Genomic DNA, 26,804 nt, shown 5'->3' with positions numbered 1-26,804 from the left:
CCAACCACGCAATCAATTTGCCAGCCTTATCACCCACATCATACAATCGCCCCTGCTGCTCTCTACTGAGGCCCCTGGCCGCCTCCGTGACGAGGGCCCGATAGGCCGCCTGCTTTAGGTGTAGAACATGCAACTTGTCGTCTGTTACCCCGCTTCCCAGGTCACCCTCCAGTTCTGCAATCTCGGCCTCTACCCGGGTCGCCTCCTCCCGCTCGCGCCGCCGGGCATGGGAGATAAAGGAGAGGGCCTCCCCTCTAAGGACTACCTTGAAAGCCTCCCACAGGGAGATGGACGAAGAGACCGACCCCACATTCTCATCGAAATATCGCTGTAGGGATTTGATCAAATCAGCACGAATGGTGGGGTCGCGCAAATACCATGCATTGATTGGGGCCACCCTGCCATCCCCCCTCGGGAAGACATCGAGATGCAACAACAATGGGGAGTGGTCTGAGATACCCCGCGCCAAATGGCGCACCTCCCCCACCCTCCCTGCGTGGGCCGCCGGGACAAGGATGTAATCAAGCCGCGAGAGGCTACCATGGGCACCCGAGTGGAAGGTGTACTGTCGCGATGCAGGATGCTTTAATCGCCAGCAATCCACCAGGCCCAGCGTGTCCAGAAGGCCGGGCAGCCACGCCTGTGCCCGGGGGAGGTCCCTAGGGGGATGGCGATCCATAGACCCAGAGGCTACCGCATTAAAATCCCCTCCAACCACCAGCAGGCCACTCGGAAGGTCCAGAAGGAGGCGCCCCAGGTACGCAAATGTGGTGGCTTGTAACCCAGGCGGGACGTACACTGATATAAAGATAAACACTCTACCCTCCATTCTTCCCACCAGAACCGTGTAACGTCCCCTCTCATCATGGCGCACCTCATCAATCTCCAACGGGAGCGAGTTCTTGATCATAATACCCACCCCCCGCGAGCCCGAGGTGAAGCCAGAATGGGCCGCCAAACGATATCCCCGCCGGTTCATTGCATGAAAGGAGTTACCTATAAGGTGCGTCTCCTGCAGGAAGACAACATCTGGTGAAATACGTTTTAAGTACTGCAGGACCACACCACGCTTAATCCTATCCCCCAGGCCATTAACATTCCATGACAACACAGCCAAATCCCTACCCCCATCATACGTCGAAACAATCGGTCGTCCCCCATCGAGCATCCTAAAAACAACAACATAGTAGCGGGTTTGCCCTGCGGTGCTAACAAACAACACACCCCCCCCACCCCCCGGTCCCAACAAAACTCCCCCCTCCCTGCACCCCTGCATGAGCCCAGACAGCCCCCCCAAAGTGCAGTGTGCCTGTCGCCCCATAGCTAAAATACTAACTAGTCCCCCAGAGGAGGAGGGAAGCCCCCAACAGACCCCGCACGACCTCCATAGGAGGGGAAAATACGCAATCAATAAATGGTGAAGGAACAACGGCCAGAGCACGGCCTATGCAGTCACCCCTCAATCCTGCTCCGGCGGGCCCTCCTCGCCAGCTGCGCCCCCCCCGCCCCCCCGGCCCCGATCTCCAGGCAGAGTGTCCAGCCAGTCCCCAGCCGCCTCGGGCCGGTCGAAGAAGTGCGTGCGACCATCCACCTCTACCCTCAGCTTAGCTGGAAAGAGCATTGAGTACTTGAGGTTGAGGTCCCTTAGGCGACGTTTAACACCAAGAAAGCTCTGCCGCTGCTTCTGGACCGCCAGGGTAAAGTCCGGGTAGAAATGTACCTCCATGTTGTCAAGCTTGACCGGTCCCTGTTGTCTGGAGGTCTGGAGGATAGCATCTCTGTCCCGGAAATTAAAAATCCGGGCAATGAGAGGCCGCGGCGGGGCACCAGTCTTAGGTCTGCCCCCGGGGACCCGGTGAGCACGCTCCACCGCAAAAAGCTCACTCAGCCCCCGGGGCTGGAGATGGGTCAGGATCAACTCTTCCACGAAAAGATCCGCCGCCTCCGCCTCTCGTCCCTCCGGCACCCCCACAATACGGACATTATTCCTCCGGGCCCGACCCTCGGAGTCCTCCAGTCGCCGGTTCATCAGGGCGCTCGCCTGGCCAAGCCGGCGCACCTCCTTCTGGAGGGCCACCACGTCTGTCGTGAGGCTCGTTGTGGTGTGGGCCAGGGAGTCGACTCGGTCGTTTGTTTTGGACAAGTCTGCCCTCACAAGGCTCACATCCACCAGGACCGAGTCTATTTTTTGCGCTAAGGTGTCGAAACGCTGGTCCACCGAGGCCTTCATCTCTGCGATGGCGCCCATGACGTCCCGGAGGGTCAGCTCCACCGGATGAGCGGATGCCTCCGTCGGGCCCACCGGGGATGCATGCGATGTCTCCGGAGAACCCTTCTGGAGCGTGTAGCGGTCCATACTGTTGGCCTGGTGTGCCGTGCCACGGCGGGTCGTCTTCACCTTCGCCCGGTCGCCATCTTGTTTGGTGGACATGCTGGCTCTTCCACCGTCGTGCCAAGCACCCCAAACGGGCCGCTATACCAAGTCACGGGTGCCAGGGGGGGCAGGGGCGACCACCGGACCGCGGGTCAACCCACCGCCGGCGGGTCAGCCGGGCTCCTGGACAAGGCCACACCACCACACCCCGCTCCGCAGTCCGACTCCGCTTGAGAGCTAGGAGGGCGCAAAAGCGAAAGTGAAAGTGCGGGGTACGCCAGTCACCCAGCCCCGCTCGCCGCTGTTATTCACTTTGTCCCCGGATCGCCCCACTACTCCAATCCGGGGGGCCGGCGAGGAGAAGGCCACAACCTTCGATCGATGCTCCCACCGGCGTCCGGGGTCCGATTTGAGCCCAAAAAACGGGTGGCGCCTCAGCTCCGGTTCCCCAACACAGTCCCCTCAACAAGGACAGGATATCGCCAGGATTAATTCAGGAGGTCGCGGAGGTCCTCGGGAGCCTCGCACCTACGCGGCCATCTTGGTTGCGCGCTAGGCTCCTCCTACCCCAAATGACATTTTGAATCAATTTTTCTACAGTCCAAAAAATCAATTTTCTGATGAAAAACGATGACCCGTGATCTGTCGAAATTTCGCCAGATGGTCAGAAATGGAAATTTTTTAATGTTTAATTTTTTGACTGCTAATGACTATTCCATGTAAATTATCACTTTTGGAACAAAAATAAGTGTGTTTAGAGTCACTTTAATGCCTGAAATTGGTCGAAATAGAAGCTTCTGAATAGGAGAAAAAGTCTGTAATAATGGCAATTTTGGTCACATTGAGGCTTTAAAAAGTAGTTATTCAACATCAGGCACATTCCAAATGACATTTTGAATCAATTTTTCTACAGTCCAAAAAATCAATTTTCTGATGAAAAACGATGACCCGTGACCTGTCGAAATTTCTCCAGATGGTCAGAAATGGGAATTTTTTAATGTTTAATTTTTTGACTGCTAATGACTATTCCATGTAAATTAGCACTTTTGGAAAAAAAATAAGTGTGTTTAGAGTCACTTTAATGCCTGAAATTGGTCAAAATAGATGCTTCTGAATAGGAGAAAAAGTCTGTAATAATGGCAATTTTGGTCACATTGAGGCTTTAAAAAGTAGTTATTCAACATGAGGCACACTCCAAATGACATTTTAAATACATTTTTCTACAGTCCAAAAAATCAATTTTCTGATGAAAAACGATGACACGTGACCTGTCGAAATTTCTCCAGATGGTCAGAAATGGAAATTTTGTAATGTTTAATTTTTTTAGTGTAAATGACTATTCCATGTAAATGATCACTTTTGGAACAAAAATAGGTGTATTTAGAGTCACTTTAATGCCTGAAATTGGTCGAAATAGAAGCTTCTGAATAGGAGAAAAAGTCTGTAATAATGGCAATTTTGGTCACATTGAGGCTTTAAAAAGTAGTTATTCAACATGAGGTACATTCCAAATGACATTTTGAATCAATTTTTCTACAGTCCAAAAAATCAATTTTCTGATGAAAAACGATGACCCGTGATCTGTCGAAATTTCTCCAGATGGTCAGAAATGGAAATTTTTATAATGTTTAATTTTTTGAGTGTAAATGACTATTCCATGTAAATTATCACTTTTGGAACAAAAACAAGTGTGTTTAGAGTCACTTTAATGCCTGAAATTGGTCGAAATGGAAGCTTCTGAATAGGAGAAAAAGTCTGTAATAATGGCAATTTTGGTCACATTGAGGCTTTAAAAAGTAGTTATTCAACATCAGACACATTCCAAATGACATTTTGAATCAATTTTTCTACAGTCCAAAAAATCAATTTTCTGATGAAAAACGATGACCCGTGACCTGTCAAAATTTCTCCAGATGGTCAGAAATGGAAATTTTTTAATGTTTAATTTTTTGAGTGTAAATGACTATTCCATGTAAATTATCACTTTTGGAACAAACATAAGTGTGTTTATAGTCACTTTAATGCCTGAAATTGGTCGGAATAGAAGCTTCTGAATAGGAGAAAAAGTCTGTAATAATGGCAATTTTGGTCACATTGAGGCTTTAAAAAGTAGTTATTCAACATCAGACACATTCCAAATGACATTTTGAATCAATTTTTCTACAGTCCAAAAAATCAATTTTCTGATGAAAAACGATGACCCGTGACCTGTCGAAATTTCTCCAGATGGTCAGAAATGGAAATTTTTTAATGTTTAATTTTTGGACTGCTAATGACTATTCCATGTAAATTATCACTTTTGGAACAAAAATAAGTGTGTTTAGAGTCACTTTAATGCCTGAAATTGGTCGAAATAGAAGCTTCTGAATAGGAGAAAAAGTCTGTAATAATGGCAATTTTGGTCACATTGAGGCTTTAAAAAGTAGTTATTCAACATCAGACACATTCCATATGACATTTTGAATCAATTTTTCTACAGTCCAAAAAATCAATTTTCTGATGAAAAACGATGACCCGTGACCTGTCGAAATTTCTCCAGATGGTCAGAAATGGAAATTTTTCAATGTTTAATTTTTTGACTGCTAATGACTATTCCATGTAAATTATCACTTTTGGAACAAAGAAAAGTGTGTTTAGAGTCACTTTAATGTCTGAAATTGGTTTAAATAGAAGCTTCTGAATAGGAGAAAAAGTCTGTAATAATGGCAATTTTGGTCACATTGAGGCTTTAAAAAGTAGTTATTCAACATGAGGCACACTCCAAATGACATTGTAAATACATTTTTCTACAGTCCAAAAATTCAATTTTCTGATGAAAAACGATGACCCGTGACCTGTCGAAATTTCTCCAGATGGTCAGAAATGGAAATTTTTTAATGTTTAATTTTTTGAGTGTAAATGACTATTCCATGTAAATTATCACTTTTGGAACAAAAATAAGTGTGTTTATAGTCACTTTAATGCCTGAAATTGGTTGGAATAGAAGCTTCTGAATAGGAGAAAAAGTCTGTAATAATGGCAATTTTGGTCACATTGAGGCTTTAAAAAGTAGTTATTCAACATGAGGCACATTCCAAATGACATTTTGAATCAATTTTTCTACAGTCAAAAAAAATCAATTTTCTGATGAAAAACGATGACCCGTGACCTGTCGAAATTTCTCCAGATGGTCAGAAATGGAAATTTTTTAATGTTTAATTTTTTTAGTGTAAATGACTATTCCATGTAAATTACCACTTTTGTAACAAAAATAGGTGTGTTTAGAGTCACTTTAATGCCTGAAATTGGTCGAAATAGAAGCTTCTGAATAGGAGAAAAAGTCTGTAATAATGGCAATTTTGGTCACATTGAGGCTTTAAAAAGTAGTTATTCAACATGAGGTACATTCCAAATGACATTTTGAATCAATTTTTCTACAGTCCAAAAAATCAATTTTCTGATGAAAAACGATGACACGTGATCTGTCGAAATTTCTCCAGATGGTCAGAAATGGAAATTTTTTAATGTTTAAGTTTTTTGAGTGTAAATGACTATTCCATGTAAATTATCACTTTTGGAACAAAAATAAGTGTGTTTAGAGTCACTTTAATGACTGAAATTGGTCAAAATAGAAGCTTCTGAATAGGAGAAAAAGTCTGTAATAATGGCAATTTTGGTCACATTGAGGCTTGAAAAAGTAGTTATTCAACATGAGGTACATTCCAAATGACATTTTGAATCAATTTTTCTACAGTCCAAAAAATCAATTTTCTGATGAAAAACGATGACCCGTGATCTGTCGAAATTTCGCCAGATGGTCAGAAATGGAAATTTTTTAATGTTTAATTTTTTGACTGCTAATGACTATTCCATGTAAATTATCACTTTTGGAACAAAAATAAGTGTGTTTAGAGTCACTTTAATGCCTGAAATTGGTCGAAATAGAAGCTTCTGAATAGGAGAAAAAGTCTGTAATAATGGCAATTTTGGTCACATTGAGGCTTTAAAAAGTAGTTATTCAACATCAGGCACATTCCAAATGACATTTTGAATCAATTTTTCTACAGTCCAAAAAATCAATTTTCTGATGAAAAATGATGACCCGTGACCTGTCGAAATTTTTCCAGATGGTCAGAAATGGGAATTTTTTAATGTTTAATTTTTTGACTGCTAATGACTATTCCATGTAAATTAGCACTTTTGGAAAAAAAATAAGTGTGTTTAGAGTCACTTTAATGCCTGAAATTGGTCAAAATAGATGCTTCTGAATAGGAGAAAAAGTCTGTAATAATGGCAATTTTGGTCACATTGAGGCTTTAAAAAGTAGTTATTCAACATGAGGCACACTCCAAATGACATTTTAAATACATTTTTCTACAGTCCAAAAAATCAATTTTCTGATGAAAAACGATGACACGTGACCTGTCGAAATTTCTCCAGATGGTCAGAAATGGAAATTTTGTAATGTTTAATTTTTTTAGTGTAAATGACTATTCCATGTAAATGATCACTTTTGGAACAAAAATAGGTGTATTTAGAGTCACTTTAATGCCTGAAATTGGTCGAAATAGAAGCTTCTGAATAGGAGAAAAAGTCTGTAATAATGGCAATTTTGGTCACATTGAGGCTTTAAAAAGTAGTTATTCAACATGAGGTACATTCCAAATGACATTTTGAATCAATTTTTCTACAGTCCAAAAAATCAATTTTCTGATGAAAAACGATGACCCGTGATCTGTCGAAATTTCTCCAGATGGTCAGAAATGGAAATTTTTATAATGTTTAATTTTTTGAGTGTAAATGACTATTCCATGTAAATTATCACTTTTGGAACAAAAATAAGTGTGTTTAGAGTCACTTTAATGCCTGAAATTGGTCGAAATAGAAGCTTCTGAATAGGAGAAAAAGTCTGTAATAATGGCAATTTTGGTCACATTGAGGCTTTAAAAAGTAGTTATTCAACATCAGACACATTCCAAATGACATTTTAAATCAATTTTTCTACAGTCCAAAAAATCAATTTTCTGATGAAAAACGATGACCCGTGACCTGTCAAAATTTCTCCAGATGGTCAGAAATGGAAATTTTTTAATGTTTAATTTTTTGAGTGTAAATGACTATTCCATGTAAATTATCACTTTTGGAACAAACATAAGTGTGTTTATAGTCACTTTAATGCCTGAAATTGGTCGGAATAGAAGCTTCTGAATAGGAGAAAAAGTCTGTAATAATGGCAATTTTGGTCACATTGAGGCTTTAAAAAGTAGTTATTCAACATCAGACACATTCCATATGACATTTTGAATCAATTTTTCTACAGTCCAAAAAATCAATTTTCTGATGAAAAACGATGACCCGTGACCTGTCGAAATTTCTCCAGATGGTCAGAAATGGAAATTTTTTAATGTTTTATTTTTTGACTGCTAATGACTATTCCCTGTAAATTATCACTTTTGGAACAAAAATAAGTGTGTTTAGAGTCACTTTAATGCCTGAAATTGGTCGAAATAGAAGCTTCTGAATAGGAGAAAAAGTCTGTAATAATGGCAATTTTGGTCACATTGAGGCTTTAAAAAGTAGTTATTCAACATGAGGCACATTCCAAATGACATTTTGAATCAACTTTTAAATCAATTTTCTGATGAAAAACGATGACCCGTGACCTGTCGAAATTTCTCCAGATGGTCAGGATTGGAAATTTTTTAATGTTTAATTTTTTGAGTGTAAATGACTATTCCATGTAAATTATCACTTTTGGAACAAAAATAAGTGTGTTTAGAGTCACTTTAATGCCTGAAATTGGTCGAAATAGAAGCTTCTGAATAGGAGAAAAAGTCTGTAATAATGGCAATTTTGGTCACATTGAGGCTTTAAAAAGTAGTTATTCAACATCAGACACATTCCAAATGACATTTTGAATCAATTTTTCTACAGTCCAAAAAATCAATTTTCTGATGAAAAACGATGACCCGTGACCTGTCGAAATTTCTCCAGATGGTCAGAAATGGAAATTTTTTAATGTTTAATTTTTTGACTGCTAATGACTATTCCATGTAAATTATCACTTTTGGAACAAAAATAAGTGTGTTTAGAGTCACTTTAATGCCTGAAATTGGTCGAAATAGAAGCTTCTGAATAGGAGAAAAAGTCTGTAATAATGGCAATTTTGGTCACATTGAGTCTTTAAAAAGTAGTTATTCAACATCAGACACATTCCATATGACATTTTGAATCAATTTTTCTACAGTCCAAAAAATCAATTTTCTGATGAAAAACGATGACCCGTGACCTGTCGAAATTTCTCCAGATGGTCAGAAATGGAAATTTTTCAATGTTTAATTTTTTGACTGCTAATGACTATTCCATGTAAATTATCACTTTTGGAACAAAAATAAGTGTGTTTAGAGTCACTTTAATGTCTGAAATTGGTTGAAATAGAAGCTTCTGAATAGGAGAAAAAGTCTGTAATAATGGCAATTTTGGTCACATTGAGGCTTTAAAAAGTAGTTATTCAACATGAGGCACACTCCAAATGACATTGTAAATACATTTTTCTACAGTCCAAAAATTCAATTTTCTGATGAAAAACGATGACCCGTGACCTGTCGAAATTTCTCCAGATGGTCAGAAATGGAAATTTTTTAATGTTTAATTTTTTGACTGCTAATGACTATTCCATGTAAATTATCACTTTTGGAACAAAAATAAGTGTGTTTAGAGTCACTTTAATGCCTGAAATATGTCGAAATAGAAGCTTCTGAATAGGAGAAAAAGTCTGTAATAATGGCAATTTTGGTCACATTGAGGCTTTAAAAAGTAGTTATTCAACATCAGACACATTCCATATGACATTTTGAATCAATTTTTCTACAGTCCAAAAAATCAATTTTCTGATGAAAAACGATGACCCGTGACCTGTCGAAATTTCTCCAGATGGTCAGAAATGGAAATTTTTCAATGTTTAATTTTTTGACTGCTAATGACTATTCCATGTAAATTATCACTTTTGGAACAAAAATAAGTGTGTTTAGAGTCACTTTAATGTCTGAAATTGGTTGAAATAGAAGCTTCTGAATAGGAGAAAAAGTCTGTAATAATGGCAATTTTGGTCACATTGAGGCTTTAAAAAGTAGTTATTCAACATGAGGCACATTCCAAATGACATTTTGAATCAATTTTTCTACAGTAAAAAAAAATCAATTTTCTGATGAAAAACGATGACCCGTGATCTGTCGAAATTTCTCCAGATGGTCAGAAATGGAAATTTTTTAATGTTTAAGTTTTTTGAGTGTAAATGACTATTCCATGTAAATTATCACTTTTGGAACAAAAATAAGTGTGTTTAGAGTCACTTTAATGTCTGAAATTGGTTGAAATAGAAGCTTCTGAATAGGAGAAAAAGTCTGTAATAATGGCAATTTTGGTCACATTGAGGCTTTAAAAAGTAGTTATTCAACATGAGGCACACACCAAATGACATTGTAAATACATTTTTCTACAGTCCAAAAATTCAATTTTCTGATGAAAAACGATGACCCGTGACCTGTCGAAATTTCCCCAGATGGTCAGAAATGGAAATTTTTTAATGTTTAATTTTTTGAGTGTAAATGACTGTTCCATGTAAATTATCACTTTTGGAACAAAAATAAGTGTGTTTATAGTCACTTTAATGCCTGAAATTGGTCGGAATAGAAGCTTCTGAATAGGAGAAAAAGTCTGTAATAATGGCAATTTTGGTCACATTGAGGCTTTAAAAAGTAGTTATTCAACATCAGACACATTCCAAATGACATTTTGAATCAATTTTTCTACAGTCCAAAAAATCAATTTTCTGATGAAAAACGATGACCCGTGACCTGTCGAAATTTCTCCAGATGGTCAGAAATGGAAATTTTTTAATGTTTAATTTTTTGACTGCTAATGACTATTCCCTGTAAATTATCACTTTTGGAACAAAAATAAGTGTGTTTAGAGTCACTTTAATGCCTGAAATTGGTCGAAATAGAAGCTTCTGAATAGGAGAAAAAGTCTGTAATAATGGCAATTTTGGTCACATTGAGGCTTTAAAAAGTAGTTATTCAACATGAGGCACATTCCAAATGACATTTTGAATCAACTTTTCTACAGTCCAAAAAATCAATTTTCTGATGAAAAACGATGACCCGTGACCTGTCGAAATTTCTCCAGATGGTCAGAAATGGAAATTTTTTAATGTTTAATTTTTTGAGTGTAAATGACTGTTCCATGTAAATTATCACTTTTGGAACAAAAATAAGTGTGTTTATAGTCACTTTAATGCCTGAAATTGGTCGGAATAGAAGCTTCTGAATAGGAGAAAAAGTCTGTAATAATGGCAATTTTGGTCACATTGAGGCTTTAAAAAGTAGTTATTCAACATGAGGCACATTCCAAATGACATTTTGAATCAATTTTTCTACAGTCCAAAAAATCAATTTTCTCATGAAAAACGATGACCCGTGATCTGTCGAAATTTCTCCAGATGGTCAGAAATGGAAATTTTTTTAATGTTTAATTTTTTGAGTGTAAATGACTATTCCATGTAAATTATCACTTTTGGAACAAAAATAAGTGTGTTTAGAGTCACTTTAATGCCTGAAATTGGTCGAAATAGAAGCTTCTGAATAGGAGAAAAAGTCTGTAATAATGGCAATTTTGGTCACATTGAGGCTTTAAAAAGTAGTTATTCAACATCAGACACATTCCAAATGACATTTTGAATCAATTTTTCTACAGTCCAAAAAATCAATTTTCTGATGAAAAACGATGACCCGTGACCTGTCAAAATTTCTCCAGATGGTCAGAAATGGAAATTTTTTAATGTTTAATTTTTTGACTGCTAATGACTATTCCCTGTAAATTATCACTTTTGGAACAAAAATAAGTGTGTTTAGAGTCACTTTAATGCCTGAAATATGTCGAAATAGAAGCTTCTGAATAGGAGAAAAAGTCTGTAATAATGGCAATTTTGGTCACATTGAGGCTTTAAAAAGTAGTTATTCAACATCAGACACATTCCATATGACATTTTGAATCAATTTTTTCTACAGTCCAAAAAATCAATTTTCTGATGAAAAACGATGACCCGTGACCTGTCGAAATTTCTCCAGATGGTCAGAAATGGAAATTTTTCAATGTTTAATTTTTTGACTGCTAATGACTATTCCATGTAAATTATCACTTTTGGAACAAAAATAAGTGTGTTTAGAGTCACTTTAATGTCTGAAATTGGTTGAAATAGAAGCTTCTGAATAGGAGAAAAAGTCTGTAATAATGGCAATTTTGGTCACATTGAGGCTTTAAAAAGTAGTTATTCAACATGAGGCACACTCCAAATGACATTGTAAATACATTTTTCTACAGTCCAAAAATTCAATTTTCTGATGAAAAACGATGACCCGTGACCTGTCTAAATTTCTCCAGATGGTCAGAAATGGAAATTTTTTAATGTTTAATTTTTTGAGTGTAAATGACTGTTCCATGTAAATTATCACTTTTGGAACAAAAATAAGTGTGTTTATAGTCACTTTAATGCCTGAAATTGGTCGGAATAGAAGCTTCTGAATAGGAGAAAAAGTCTGTAATAATGGCAATTTTGGTCACATTGAGGCTTTAAAAAGTAGTTATTCAACATGAGGCACATTCCAAATGACATTTTGAATCAATTTTTCTACAGTCCAAAAAATCAATTTTCTCATGAAAAACGATGACCCGTGATCTGTCGAAATTTCTCCAGATGGTCAGAAATGGAAATTTTTTTAATGTTTAATTTTTTGAGTGTAAATGACTATTCCATGTAAATTATCACTTTTGGAACAAAAATAAGTGTGTTTAGAGTCACTTTAATGCCTGAAATTGGTCGAAATAGAAGCTTCTGAATAGGAGAAAAAGTCTGTAATAATGGCAATTTTGGTCACATTGAGGCTTTAAAAAGTAGTTATTCAACATCAGACACATTCCAAATGACATTTTGAATCAATTTTTCTACAGTCCAAAAAATCAATTTTCTGATGAAAAACGATGACCCGTGACCTGTCGAAATTTCTCCAGATGGTCAGAAATGGAAATTTTTTAATGTTTAATTTTTTGACTGCTAATGACTATTCCCTGTAAATTATCACTTTTGGAACAAAAATAAGTGTGTTTAGAGTCACTTTAATGCCTGAAATTGGTCGAAATAGAAGCTTCTGAATAGGAGAAAAAGTCTGTAATAATGGCAATTTTGGTCACATTGAGGCTTTAAAAAGTAGTTATTCAACATGAGGCACATTCCAAATGACATTTTGAATCAACTTTTCTACAGTCCAAAAAATCAATTTTCTGATGAAAAACGATGACCCGTGACCTGTCGAAATTTCTCCAGATGGTCAGAAATGGAAATTTTTTAATGTTTAATTTTTTGAGTGTAAATGACTGTTCCATGTAAATTATCACTTTTGGAACAAAAATAAGTGTGTTTATAGTCACTTTAATGCCTGAAATTGGTCGGAATAGAAGCTTCTGAATAGGAGAAAAAGTCTGTAATAATGGCAATTTTGGTCACATTGAGGCTTTAAAAAGTAGTTATTCAACATGAGGCACATTCCAAATGACATTTTGAATCAATTTTTCTACAGTCCAAAAAATCAATTTTCTCATGAAAAACGATGACCCGTGATCTGTCGAAATTTCTCCAGATGGTCAGAAATGGAAATTTTTTTAATGTTTAATTTTTTGAGTGTAAATGACTATTCCATGTAAATTATCACTTTTGGAACAAAAATAAGTGTGTTTAGAGTCACTTTAATGCCTGAAATTGGTCGAAATAGAAGCTTCTGAATAGGAGAAAAAGTCTGTAATAATGGCAATTTTGGTCACATTGAGGCTTTAAAAAGTAGTTATTCAACATCAGACACATTCCAAATGACATTTTGAATCAATTTTTCTACAGTCCAAAAAATCAATTTTCTGATGAAAAACGATGACCCGTGACCTGTCGAAATTTCTCCAGATGGTCAGAAATGGAAATTTTTTAATGTTTAATTTTTTGACTGCTAATGACTATTCCCTGTAAATTATCACTTTTGGAACAAAAATAAGTGTGTTTAGAGTCACTTTAATGCCTGAAATTGGTCGAAATAGAAGCTTCTGAATAGGAGAAAAAGTCTGTAATAATGGCAATTTTGGTCACATTGAGGCTTTAAAAAGTAGTTATTCAACATGAGGCACATTCCAAATGACATTTTGAATCAACTTTTCTACAGTCCAAAAAATCAATTTTCTGATGAAAAACGATGACCCGTGACCTGTCGAAATTTCTCCAGATGGTCAGGATTGGAAATTTTTTAATGTTTAATTTTTTGAGTGTAAATGACTATTCCATGTAAATTATCACTTTTGGAACAAAAATAAGTGTGTTTAGAGTCACTTTAATGCCTGAAATTGGTCGAAATAGAAGCTTCTGAATAGGAGAAAAAGTCTGTAATAATGGCAATTTTGGTCACATTGAGGCTTTAAAAAGTAGTTATTCAACATCAGACACATTCCAAATGACATTTTGAATCAATTTTTCTACAGTCCAAAAAATCAATTTTCTGATGAAAAACGATGACCCGTGACCTGTCGAAATTTCTCCAGATGGTCAGAAATGGAAATTTTTTAATGTTTAATTTTTTGACTGCTAATGACTATTCCATGTAAATTATCACTTTTGGAACAAAAATAAGTGTGTTTAGAGTCACTTTAATGCCTGAAATTGGTCGAAATAGAAGCTTCTGAATAGGAGAAAAAGTCTGTAATAATGGCAATTTTGGTCACATTGAGGCTTTAAAAAGTAGTTATTCAACATCAGACACATTCCATATGACATTTTGAATCAATTTTTCTACAGTCCAAAAAATCAATTTTCTGATGAAAAACGATGACCCGTGACCTGTCGAAATTTCTCCAGATGGTCAGAAATGGAAATTTTTCAATGTTTAATTTTTTGACTGCTAATGACTATTCCATGTAAATTATCACTTTTGGAACAAAAAAAAGTGTGTTTAGAGTCACTTTAATGTCTGAAATTGGTTTAAATAGAAGCTTCTGAATAGGAGAAAAAGTCTGTAATAATGGCAATTTTGGTCACATTGAGGCTTTAAAAAGTAGTTATTCAACATGAGGCACACTCCAAATGACATTGTAAATACATTTTTCTACAGTCCAAAAATTCAATTTTCTGATGAAAAACGAAATTTCTCCAGATGGTCAGAAATGGAAATTTTTTAATGTTTAATTTTTTGAGTGTAAATGACTATTCCATGTAAATTATCACTTTTGGAACAAAAATAAGTGTGTTTATAGTCACTTTAATGCCTGAAATTGGTTGGAATAGAAGCTTCTGAATAGGAGAAAAAGTCTGTAATAATGGCAATTTTGGTCACATTGAGGCTTTAAAAAGTAGTTATTCAACATGAGGCACATTCCAAATGACATTTTGAATCAATTTTTCTACAGTCAAAAAAAATCAATTTTCTGATGAAAAACGATGACCCGTGACCTGTCGAAATTTCTCCAGATGGTCAGAAATGGAAATTTTTTAATGTTTAATTTTTTGAGTGTAAATGACTGTTCCATGTAAATTATCACTTTTGGAACAAAAATAAGTGTGTTTATAGTCACTTTAATGCCTGAAATTGGTCGGAATAGAAGCTTCTGAATAGGAGAAAAAGTCTGTAATAATGGCAATTTTGGTCACATTGAGGCTTTAAAAAGTAGTTATTCAACATGAGGCACATTCCAAATGACATTTTGAATCAATTTTTCTACAGTCCAAAAAATCAATTTTCTCATGAAAAACGATGACCCGTGATCTGTCGAAATTTCTCCAGATGGTCAGAAATGGAAATTTTTTTAATGTTTAATTTTTTGAGTGTAAATGACTATTCCATGTAAATTATCACTTTTGGAACAAAAATAAGTGTGTTTAGAGTCACTTTAATGACTGAAATTGGTCGAAATAGAAGCTTCTGAATAGGAGAAAAAGTCTGTAATAATGGCAATTTTGGTCACATTGAGGCTTTAAAAAGTAGTTATTCAACATCAGACACATTCCAAATGACATTTTGAATCAATTTTTCTACAGTCCAAAAAATCAATTTTCTGATGAAAAACGATGACCCGTGACCTGTCGAAATTTCTCCAGATGGTCAGAAATGGAAATTTTTTAATGTTTAATTTTTTGACTGCTAATGACTATTCCCTGTAAATTATCACTTTTGGAACAAAAATAAGTGTGTTTAGAGTCACTTTAATGCCTGAAATTGGTCGAAATAGAAGCTTCTGAATAGGAGAAAAAGTCTGTAATAATGGCAATTTTGGTCACATTGAGGCTTTAAAAAGTAGTTATTCAACATGAGGCACATTCCAAATGACATTTTGAATCAACTTTTCTACAGTCCAAAAAATCAATTTTCTGATGAAAAACGATGACCCGTGACCTGTCGAAATTTCTCCAGATGGTCAGAAATGGAAATTTTTTAATGTTTAATTTTTTGAGTGTAAATGACTGTTCCATGTAAATTATCACTTTTGGAACAAAAATAAGTGTGTTTATAGTCACTTTAATGCCTGAAATTGGTCGGAATAGAAGCTTCTGAATAGGAGAAAAAGTCTGTAATAATGGCAATTTTGGTCACATTGAGGCTTTAAAAAGTAGTTATTCAACATGAGGCACATTCCAAATGACATTTTGAATCAATTTTTCTACAGTCCAAAAAATCAATTTTCTCATGAAAAACGATGACCCGTGATCTGTCGAAATTTCTCCAGATGGTCAGAAATGGAAATTTTTTTAATGTTTAATTTTTTGAGTGTAAATGACTATTCCATGTAAATTATCACTTTTGGAACAAAAATAAGTGTGTTTAGAGTCACTTTAATGCCTGAAATTGGTCGAAATAGAAGCTTCTGAATAGGAGAAAAAGTCTGTAATAATGGCAATTTTGGTCACATTGAGGCTTTAAAAAGTAGTTATTCAACATCAGACACATTCCAAATGACATTTTGAATCAATTTTTCTACAGTCCAAAAAATCAATTTTCTGATGAAAAACGATGACCCGTGACCTGTCGAAATTTCTCCAGATGGTCAGAAATGGAAATTTTTTAATGTTTAATTTTTTGACTGCTAATGACTATTCCCTGTAAATTATCACTTTTGGAACAAAAATAAGTGTGTTTAGAGTCACTTTAATGCCTGAAATTGGTCGAAATAGAAGCTTCTGAATAGGAGAAAAAGTCTGTAATAATGGCAATTTTGGTCACATTGAGGCTTTAAAAAGTAGTTATTCACCATGAGGCACATTCCAAATGACATTTTGAATCAACTTTTCTACAGTCCAAAAAATCAATTTTCTGATGAAAAACGATGACCCGTGACCTGTCGAAATTTCTCCAGATGGTCAGGATTGGAAATTTTTTAATGTTTAATTTTTTGAGTGTAAATGACTATTCCAGGTAAATTATCACTTTTGGAACAAAAATAAGTGTGTTTAGAGTCACTTTAATGCCTGAAATTGGTCGAAATAGAAGCTTCTGAATAGGAGAAAAAGTCTGTAATAATGGCAATTTTGGTCACATTGAGGCTTTAAAAAGTAGTTATTCAACATCAGACACATTCCAAATGACATTTTGAATCAATTTTTCTACAGTCCAAAAAATCAATTTTCTGATGAAAAACGATGACCCGTGACCTGTCGAAATTTCTCCAGATGGTCAGAAATGGAAATTTTTTAATGTTTAATTTTTTGACTGCTAATGACTATTCCATGTAAATTATCACTTTTGGAACAAAAATAAGTGTGTTTAGAGTCACTTTAATGCCTGAAATTGGTCGAAATAGAAGCTTCTGAATAGGAGAAAAAGTCTGTAATAATAGCAATTTTGGTCACATTGAGGCTTTAAAAAGTAGTTATTCAACATGAGACACATTCCATATGACATTTTGAATCAATTTTTCTACAGTCCAAAAAATCAATTTTCTGATGAAAAACGATGACCCGTGACCTGTCGAAATTTCTCCAGATGGTCAGAAATGGAAATTTTTCAATGTTTAATTTTTTGACTGCTAATGACTATTCCATGTAAATTATCACTTTTGGAACAAAAAAAAGTGTGTTTAGAGTCACTTTAATGTCTGAAATTGGTTTAAATAGAAGCTTCTGAATAGGAGAAAAAGTCTGTAATAATGGCAATTTTGGTCACATTGAGGCTTTAAAAAGTAGTTATTCAACATGAGGCACACTCCAAATGACATTGTAAATACATTTTTCTACAGTCCAAAAATTAAATTTTCTGATGAAAAACGATGACCCGTGACCTGTCGAAATTTCTCCAGATGGTCAGAAATGGAAATTTTTTAATGTTTAATTTTTTGAGTGTAAATGACTATTCCATGTAAATTATCACTTTTGGAACAAAAATAAGTGTGTTTATAGTCACTTTAATGCCTGAAATTGGTTGGAATAGAAGCTTCTGAATAGGAGAAAAAGTCTGTAATAATGGCAATTTTGGTCACATTGAGGCTTTAAAAAGTAGTTATTCAACATGAGGCACATTCCAAATGACATTTTGAATCAATTTTTCTACAGTCCAAAAAATCAATTTTCTCATGAAAAACGATGACCCGTGATCTGTCGAAATTTCTCCAGATGGTCAGAAATGGAAATTTTTTTAATGTTTAATTTTTTGAGTGTAAATGACTATTCCATGTAAATTATCACTTTTGGAACAAAAATAAGTGTGTTTAGAGTCACTTTAATGTCTGAAATTGGTTGAAATAGAAGCTTCTGAATAGGAGAAAAAGTCTGTAATAATGGCAATTTTGGTCACATTGAGGCTTTAAAAAGTAGTTATTCAACATGAGGCACACTCCAAATGACATTGTAAATACATTTTTCTACAGTCCAAAAATTCAATTTTCTGATGAAAAACGATGACCCGTGACCTGTCGAAATTTCCCCAGATGGTCAGAAATGGAAATTTTTTAATGTTTAATTTTTTGAGTGTAAATGACTGTTCCATGTAAATTATCACTTTTGGAACAAAAATAAGTGTGTTTATAGTCACTTTAATGCCTGAAATTGGTCGGAATAGAAGCTTCTGAATAGGAGAAAAAGTCTGTAATAATGGCAATTTTGGTCACATTGAGGCTTTAAAAAGTAGTTCTTCAACATGAGGCACATTCCAAATGACATTTTGAATCAATTTTTTTCTACAGTCAAAAAAAATCAATTTTCTGATGAAAAACGATGACCCGTGACCTGTCGAAATTTCTCCAGATGGTCAGAAATGGAAAGTTTTTAATGTTTAATTTTTTTAGTGTAAATGACTATTCCATGTAAATTATCACTTTTGTAACAAAAATAGGTGTGTTTAGAGTCACTTTAATGCCTGAAATTGGTCGAAATAGAAGCTTCTGAATAGGAGAAAAAGTCTGTAATAATGGCAATTTTGGTCACATTGAGGCTTTAAAAAGTAGTTATTCAACATGAGGTACATTCCAAATGACATTTTGAATCAATTTTTCTACAGTCCAAAAAATCAATTTTCTGATGAAAAACGATGACCAGTGATCTGTCGAAATTTCTCCAGATGGTCAGAAATGGAAATTTGTAATGTTTAATTTTTTTAGTGTAAATAACTATTCAATGTAAATTATCACTTTTGGAACAAAAATAAGTGTGTTTAGAGTCACTTTAATGCCTGAAATTGGTCGAAATAGAAGCTTCTGAATAGGAGAAAAAGTCTGTAATAATGGCAATTTTGGTCACATTGAGGCTTTAAAAAGTAGTTATTCAGCATTAGGCACATTCCAAATGACATTTTGAATAAATGTTTCTACAGTCCAAAAAATCAATTTTCTGATGAAAAACGATGACCCGTGACCTGTCGAAATGTCTCCAGATGGTCAGAAATGGAAATTTTTCAATGTTTTAATTTTTTGACTGCTAATGACTATTCCATGTAAATTATCACTTTTGGAACAAAAATAAGTGTGTTTAGAGTCACTTTAATGCCTGAAATTGGTCAAAAGAGAAGCTTCTGAATAGGAGAAAAAGTCTGTAATAATGGCAATTTTGGTCACATTGAGGCTTTAAAAAGTAGTTATTCAACATGAGGCACACTCCAAATGACATTTTAAATACATTTTTCTACAGTCCAAAAAATCAATTTTCTGATGAAAAACGATGACCCGTGATCTGTCGAAAATTCTCCAGATGGTCAGAAATGGAAATTTTTTAATGTTTAATTTTTTGACTGCTAATGACTATTCCATGTAAATTATCACTTTTGGAACAAAAATAAGTGTGTTTAGAGTCACTTTAATGACTGAAATTGGTCAAAATAGAAGCTTCTGAATAGGAGAAAAAGTCTGTAATAATGGCAATTTTGGTCACATTGAGGCTTGAAAAAGTAGTTATTCAACATGAGGTACATTCCAAATGACATTTTTTTTTTTTTTTTTTTAAACCGTTTATTGCAGTTCGTAAAAGTTACAGGTATGGGCCTACAACCATCCGGCCGGCCGCTAGAATGACAAAAATATATTGCACACATACAGTAAAAAGTCTCTAGGCAGTGTAGAGCAGTGAAACAGGAGTAATCAATGGTGCAGGCCACACAGCTCCAAGCCCACAGTACGGTTCCCTTTTCTTGAAACAAAACAACACCAAAAAACCACACCCGCAAGGCAACCCGCGATCCAAAATAACAGCACGTGCTCCATAAGTGGGGGATCCAAACCAGCAGCAGAACTCTGGAGAGGGGAATGGGAATAGGTCAAGGACTGGGGGACCGCGCGCCCGTGGCTGAGGGAGGGGGGCCGTCTAGGGAGACGGAGCAGGCGAGGCAGCCTGTAGCAGGGGTGGCTCACAAATACCCCCGCGGTAGGTGTTCCAGGGGCCCCAGATTTTCACCCACGCCCCAGGCTTACCTCTCGCCACATACACCACCTTTTCACGAAACATACACCAATCCATATGCTCTTTCCAGGCCGACACCGCAGGGGGCCTCTGGGATCCCCACAATTGAGCAATGTCGCGCTTGGCTATCATGTATCCCAGAGTCACCCACCGCGTCTGCGGGACCGAATAGTCATTCGGTTCCCATACATTCAGCAAGCATCTCCTCGCTTCAGGCAGCAGCGCAACACGCGTCACCACACGCAGGACCTCATGCACACCACGCCAGAATCGCTCCACCTTCGGGCACTCCCACAGTATATGCATGAAAGTCGCCAACGCACCACAGCCACGCTTACACATTCCGTCACCAGCAAAACCCATACGCAGAAGCCTTGGCCCCGTCACGTAAACCCGGTGAAGGATCTTGAGCTGGACGAAACGAAGGCGAGCCGGGATGGCCACCTCTTTCGGAGAGGCCACCGCGGAAATCCAATCCTCATCGTCCAGCTCCAGCCCGTCGGCAACCCAAGCCTCGCGGAGACTAGTCAGCAGGCACGATCTATCGTTGATCAGTTTTTTGTATATGAGGGAGATCGTGCTGTCCGGGACATGGCCATCTAGGACTCTGTCCTCCAGGGGGGAAGACTCCGGAATGGATGCGACATCCGGGAAGACGGAGCCCAGCGCATGGCGGACCTGTAGGTACCGAAAGTACTCACTGCCTTGTAGCTGGAACTCCGCCTGCAGCGTCTCAAAAGTTTTGAATCCCCCCCTCGTCCAGAGATCTCCCACCGTGCTGATTCCGATCGTGTCCCACTTCTCGAAGCCCTTCGACGTCCACAGGGAGCCCAACCTCTCCGACGCATACAGCGGTGACGCCCGGGTCAAACGGTCCTTCCACCCCATAGCTGCATTAGCCGCGTGCCAGACACGCACCATGACACGCGTCGGTCCCGTCAAACGGGAGTCGGGCGCGCCAGCGTAGAGCGCTCGATTGTAATCGCCACCGGGCAGGAGCATCTTATCCATCTCGAATGCCGGGTTCAAGGTGGGCCCGTAAAGGCCATGATTAATTGCAGCTAGTTGGGAGGCCCAGTAATACCGTTTAATGTCAGGGAGGGCAACCCCCCCATCGTACCACGGGAGCGTCAATTTAGCCAGAGCAATGCGCGGCCTCCCGTCCCAGAACAGGCGCCGCTGGAGGCCCTCCACCTCACGGAAATAGCGTGCCGGGACCAAGTCCATAGTATTCTGGAGGGCGTAGAGGAAGCGTGGCAGGGACATCATTTTAAACAAGGCCGCTCGGCCGAGCGGCGAGAGCGGCAGACGCCGCCAGCGCACCACGTCCTCCCTCAAACGCCGAAGGGGGGGTAACAAATTCCGCTCGATGCGGGCCTCCGGGTCAAGAGTGATATAGATACCCAGGTACCGAAAACCTTGGGAGGCAATCTGGATCGGACAGTCCCGTGGTAGGGCCGGAGCCTCCCCGGAAAGCACATATACACAGGATTTCGCCCAGTTGATGACCAGGCCTGAGTTGCGACCGAATGAACGCAAAACATCAACCAGGACGATCAGTGATTTACGCGGGGAGGCGAGATACAGAAGGATATCGTCAGCATAGAGGGACACACGGTCCTCATACTCGGGGGTCCAGCGGAGACCACGGATAGAAGGGTGCCACCGCAGCCACTCCGCCAGGGGCTCCAGGGCCAGGGCAAACAGGAGAGGCGACAGGGGGCAGCCCTGTCGCGTACCCCTCCCCAGCGCGAATGGGGCCGAGACTCGCCCATTCACTACCACCTGCGCCAATGGGCCCGAATATAGCAATTTGACCCAGCTAATGAAACCCGGGCCAAACCCGAATTTTGCCAGCATCGCCCAGATGTATGGCCATTCAAGCGTATCAAACGCCATGGTGGCGTCCAAGGACGCCAAGACGGCCGGCTCCCGCACAAATGGGACACGCGCGAGCACCCCGTGCAAGCGCCGCAGATTAAGCGCCGTGTTGCGGTGCGGTATAAAGCCAGATTGGTCTTGGTGGACCAAATCGCCCACCACGCCAACCAACCTGTTGGCCAACACCTTGGCGAGGATTTTGGGCTCCGCGTTCAAAAGCGAAATCGGCCTATAGGATGTGACCCGTTCACGGGGCCTCCCCTCCTTGTGGATCACCACAATTGTGGCTAAACGCTGGTCCGGCGGGAGGGAACCCCGCGAGTGGGCCGCCAGGAACATCGCGCGCAGGTGGGGCGCCAACACATCCGGGCGTAGCTTGTAGAGCTCGATGGGAATACCATTGGGGCCCATGGCCTTGCCGGATGCAACCGAGCGAATAGCCAAGGCAATTTCGTCCGAGGTGGGAGGGGCGTCCAGCGAATCCCTGTCCTCCACCGTTAGGGAGGGCAGTGCGATGTCCCGAAGCAGGGCATGGGAGTCTGCCTCCGAGCAGGGGGAAACCGGGGAGTAGACTTCGCGGAAATAATCCGCGAAGCAGGAGACAATGGCTTCCGGCTCAGTGACACACGCACCATCAACACTCTCAATCAAAGGCACCACACGGCTCGCTCTCTCCCTCTTATCCAACCACGCAATCAATTTGCCAGCCTTATCACCCACATCATACAATCGCCCCTGCTGCTCTCTACTGAGGCCCCTGGCCGCCTCCGTGACGAGGGCCCGATAGGCCGCCTGCTTTAGGTGTAGAACATGCAACTTGTCGTCTGTTACCCCGCTTCCCAGGTCACCCTCCAGTTCTGCAATCTCGGCCTCTACCCGGGTCGCCTCCTCCCGCTCGCGCCGCCGGGCATGGGAGATAAAGGAGAGGGCCTCCCCTCTAAGGACTACCTTGAAAGCCTCCCACAGGGAGATGGACGAAGAGACCGACCCCACATTCTCATCGAAATATCGCTGTAGGGATTTGATCAAATCAGCACGAATGGTGGGGTCGCGCAAATACCATGCATTGATTGGGGCCACCCTGCCATCCCCCCTCGGGAAGACATCGAGATGCAACAACAATGGGGAGTGGTCTGAGATACCCCGCGCCAGATGGCGCACCTCCCCCACCCTCCCTGCGTGGGCCGCCGGGACAAGGATGTAATCAAGCCGCGAGAGGCTACCATGGGCACCCGAGTGGAAGGTGTACTGTCGCGATGCAGGATGCTTTAATCGCCAGCAATCCACCAGGCCCAGCGTGTCCAGAAGGCCGGGCAGCCACGCCTGTGCCCGGGGGAGGTCCCTAGGGGGATGGCGATCCATAGACCCAGAGGCTACCGCATTAAAATCCCCTCCAACCACCAGCAGGCCACTCGGAAGGTCCAGAAGGAGGCGCCCCAGGTACGCAAATGTGGTGGCTTGTAACCCAGGCGGGACGTACACTGATATAAAGATAAACACTCTACCCTCCATTCTTCCCACCAGAACCGTGTAACGTCCCCTCTCATCATGGCGCACCTCATCAATCTCCAACGGGAGCGAGTTCTTGATCATAATACCCACCCCCCGCGAGCCCGAGGTGAAGCCAGAATGGGCCGCCAAACGATATCCCCGCCGGTTCATTGCATGAAAGGAGTTACCTATAAGGTGCGTCTCCTGCAGGAAGACAACATCTGGTGAAATACGTTTTAAGTACTGCAGGACCACACCACGCTTAATCCTATCCCCCAGGCCATTAACATTCCATGACAACACAGCCAAATCCCTACCCCCCATCATACGTCGAAACAATCGGTCGTCCCCCATCGAGCATCCTAAAAACAACAACATAGTAGCGGGTTTGCCCTGCGGTGCTAACAAACAACACACCCCCCCCACCCCCCGGTCCCAACAAAACTCCCCCCTCCCTGCACCCCTGCATGAGCCCAGACAGCCCCCCCAAAGTGCAGTGTGCCTGTCGCCCCATAGCTAAAATACTAACTAGTCCCCCAGAGGAGGAGGGAAGCCCCCAACAGACCCCGCACGACCTCCATAGGAGGGGAAAATACGCAATCAATAAATGGTGAAGGAACAACGGCCAGAGCACGGCCTATGCAGTCACCCCTCAATTCTGCTCCGGCGGGTCCTCCTCGCCAGCTGCGCCCCCCCCGCCCCCCCGGCCCCGATCTCCAGGCAGAGTGTCCAGCCAGTCCCCAGCCGCCTCGGGCCGGTCGAAGAAGTGCGTGCGACCATCCACCTCTACCCTCAGCTTAGCTGGAAAGAGCATTGAGTACTTGAGGTTGAGGTCCCTTAGGCGACGTTTAACACCAAGAAAGCTCTGCCGCTGCTTCTGGACCGCCAGGGTAAAGTCCGGGTAGAAATGTACCTCCATGTTGTCAAGCTTGACCGGTCCCTGTTGTCTGGAGGTCTGGAGGATAGCATCTCTGTCCCGGAAATTAAAAATCCGGGCAATGAGAGGCCGCGGCGGGGCACCAGTCTTAGGTCTGCCCCCGGGGACCCGGTGAGCACGCTCCACCGCAAAAAGCTCACTCAGCCCCCGGGGCTGGAGATGGGTCAGGATCAACTCTTCCACGAAAAGATCCGCCGCCTCCGCCTCTCGTCCCTCCGGCACCCCCACAATACGGACATTATTCCTCCGGGCCCGACCCTCGGAGTCCTCCAGTCGCCGGTTCATCAGGGCGCTCGCCTGGCCAAGCCGGCGCACCTCCTTCTGGAGGGCCACCACGTCTGTCGTGAGGCTCGTTGTGGTGTGGGCCAGGGAGTCGACTCGGTCGTTTGTTTTGGACAAGTCTGCCCTCACAAGGCTCACATCCACCAGGACCGAGTCTATTTTTTGCGCTAAGGTGTCGAAACGCTGGTCCACCGAGGCCTTCATCTCTGCGATGGCGCCCATGACGTCCCGGAGGGTCAGCTCCACCGGATGAGCGGATGCCTCCGTCGGGCCCACCGGGGATGCATGCGATGTCTCCGGAGAACCCTTCTGGAGCGTGTAGCGGTCCATACTGTTGGCCTGGTGTGCCGTGCCACGGCGGGTCGTCTTCACCTTCGCCCGGTCGCCATCTTGTTTGGTGGACATGCTGGCTCTTCCACCGTCGTGCCAAGCACCCCAAACGGGCCGCTATACCAAGTCACGGGTGCCAGGGGGGGGCAGGGGCGACCACCGGACCGCGGGTCAACCCACCGCCGGCGGGTCAGCCGGGCTCCTGGACAAGGCCACACCACCACACCCCGCTCCGCAGTCCGACTCCGCTTGAGAGCTAGGAGGGCGCAAAAGCGAAAGTGAAAGTGCGGGGTACGCCAGTCACCCAGCCCCGCTCGCCGCTGTTATTCACTTTGTCCCCGGATCGCCCCACTACTCCAATCCGGGGGGCCGGCGAGGAGAAGGCCACAACCTTCGATCGATGCTCCCACCGGCGTCCGGGGTCCGATTTGAGCCCAAAAAACGGGTGGCGCCTCAGCTCCGGTTCCCCAACACAGTCCCCTCAACAAGGACAGGATATCGCCAGGATTAATTCAGGAGGTCGCGGAGGTCCTCGGGAGCCTCGCACCTACGCGGCCATCTTGGTTGTGCGCTAGGCTCCTCCTACCCCAAATGACATTTTGAATCAATTTTTCTACAGTCCAAAAAATCAATTTTCTGATGAAAAACGATGACCCGTGATCTGTCGAAATTTCGCCAGATGGTCAGAAATGGAAATTTTTTAATGTTTAATTTTTTGACTGCTAATGACTATTCCATGTAAATTATCACTTTTGGAACAAAAATAAGTGTGTTTAGAGTCACTTTAATGCCTGAAATTGGTCGAAATAGAAGCTTCTGAATAGGAGAAAAAGTCTGTAATAATGGCAATTTTGGTCACATTGAGGCTTTAAAAAGTAGTTATTCAACATCAGGCACATTCCAAATGACATTTTGAATCAATTTTTCTACAGTCCAAAAAATCAATTTTCTGATGAAAAACGATGACCCGTGACCTGTCGAAATTTCTCCAGATGGTCAGAAATGGGAATTTTTTAATGTTTAATTTTTTGACTGCTAATGACTATTCCATGTAAATTAGCACTTTTGGAAAAAAAATAAGTGTGTTTAGAGTCACTTTAATGCCTGAAATTGGTCAAAATAGATGCTTCTGAATAGGAGAAAAAGTCTGTAATAATGGCAATTTTGGTCACATTGAGGCTTTAAAAAGTAGTTATTCAACATGAGGCACACTCCAAATGACATTTTAAATACATTTTTCTACAGTCCAAAAAATCAATTTTCTGATGAAAAACGATGACACGTGACCTGTCGAAATTTCTCCAGATGGTCAGAAATGGAAATTTTGTAATGTTTAATTTTTTTAGTGTAAATGACTATTCCATGTAAATGATCACTTTTGGAACAAAAATAGGTGTATTTAGAGTCACTTTAATGCCTGAAATTGGTCGAAATAGAAGCTTCTGAATAGGAGAAAAAGTCTGTAATAATGGCAATTTTGGTCACATTGAGGCTTTAAAAAGTAGTTATTCAACATGAGGTACATTCCAAATGACATTTTGAATCAATTTTTCTACAGTCCAAAAAAT

Source organism: Triturus cristatus, chromosome 9, assembly GCF_964204655.1.
Source record: "Triturus cristatus chromosome 9, aTriCri1.1, whole genome shotgun sequence".
Classification (NCBI taxonomy): Eukaryota; Metazoa; Chordata; class Amphibia; order Caudata; family Salamandridae; genus Triturus; species Triturus cristatus.
The sequence above is the reverse complement of the archived record's forward strand: the minus strand, read 5'-3'. Positions refer to the sequence as shown.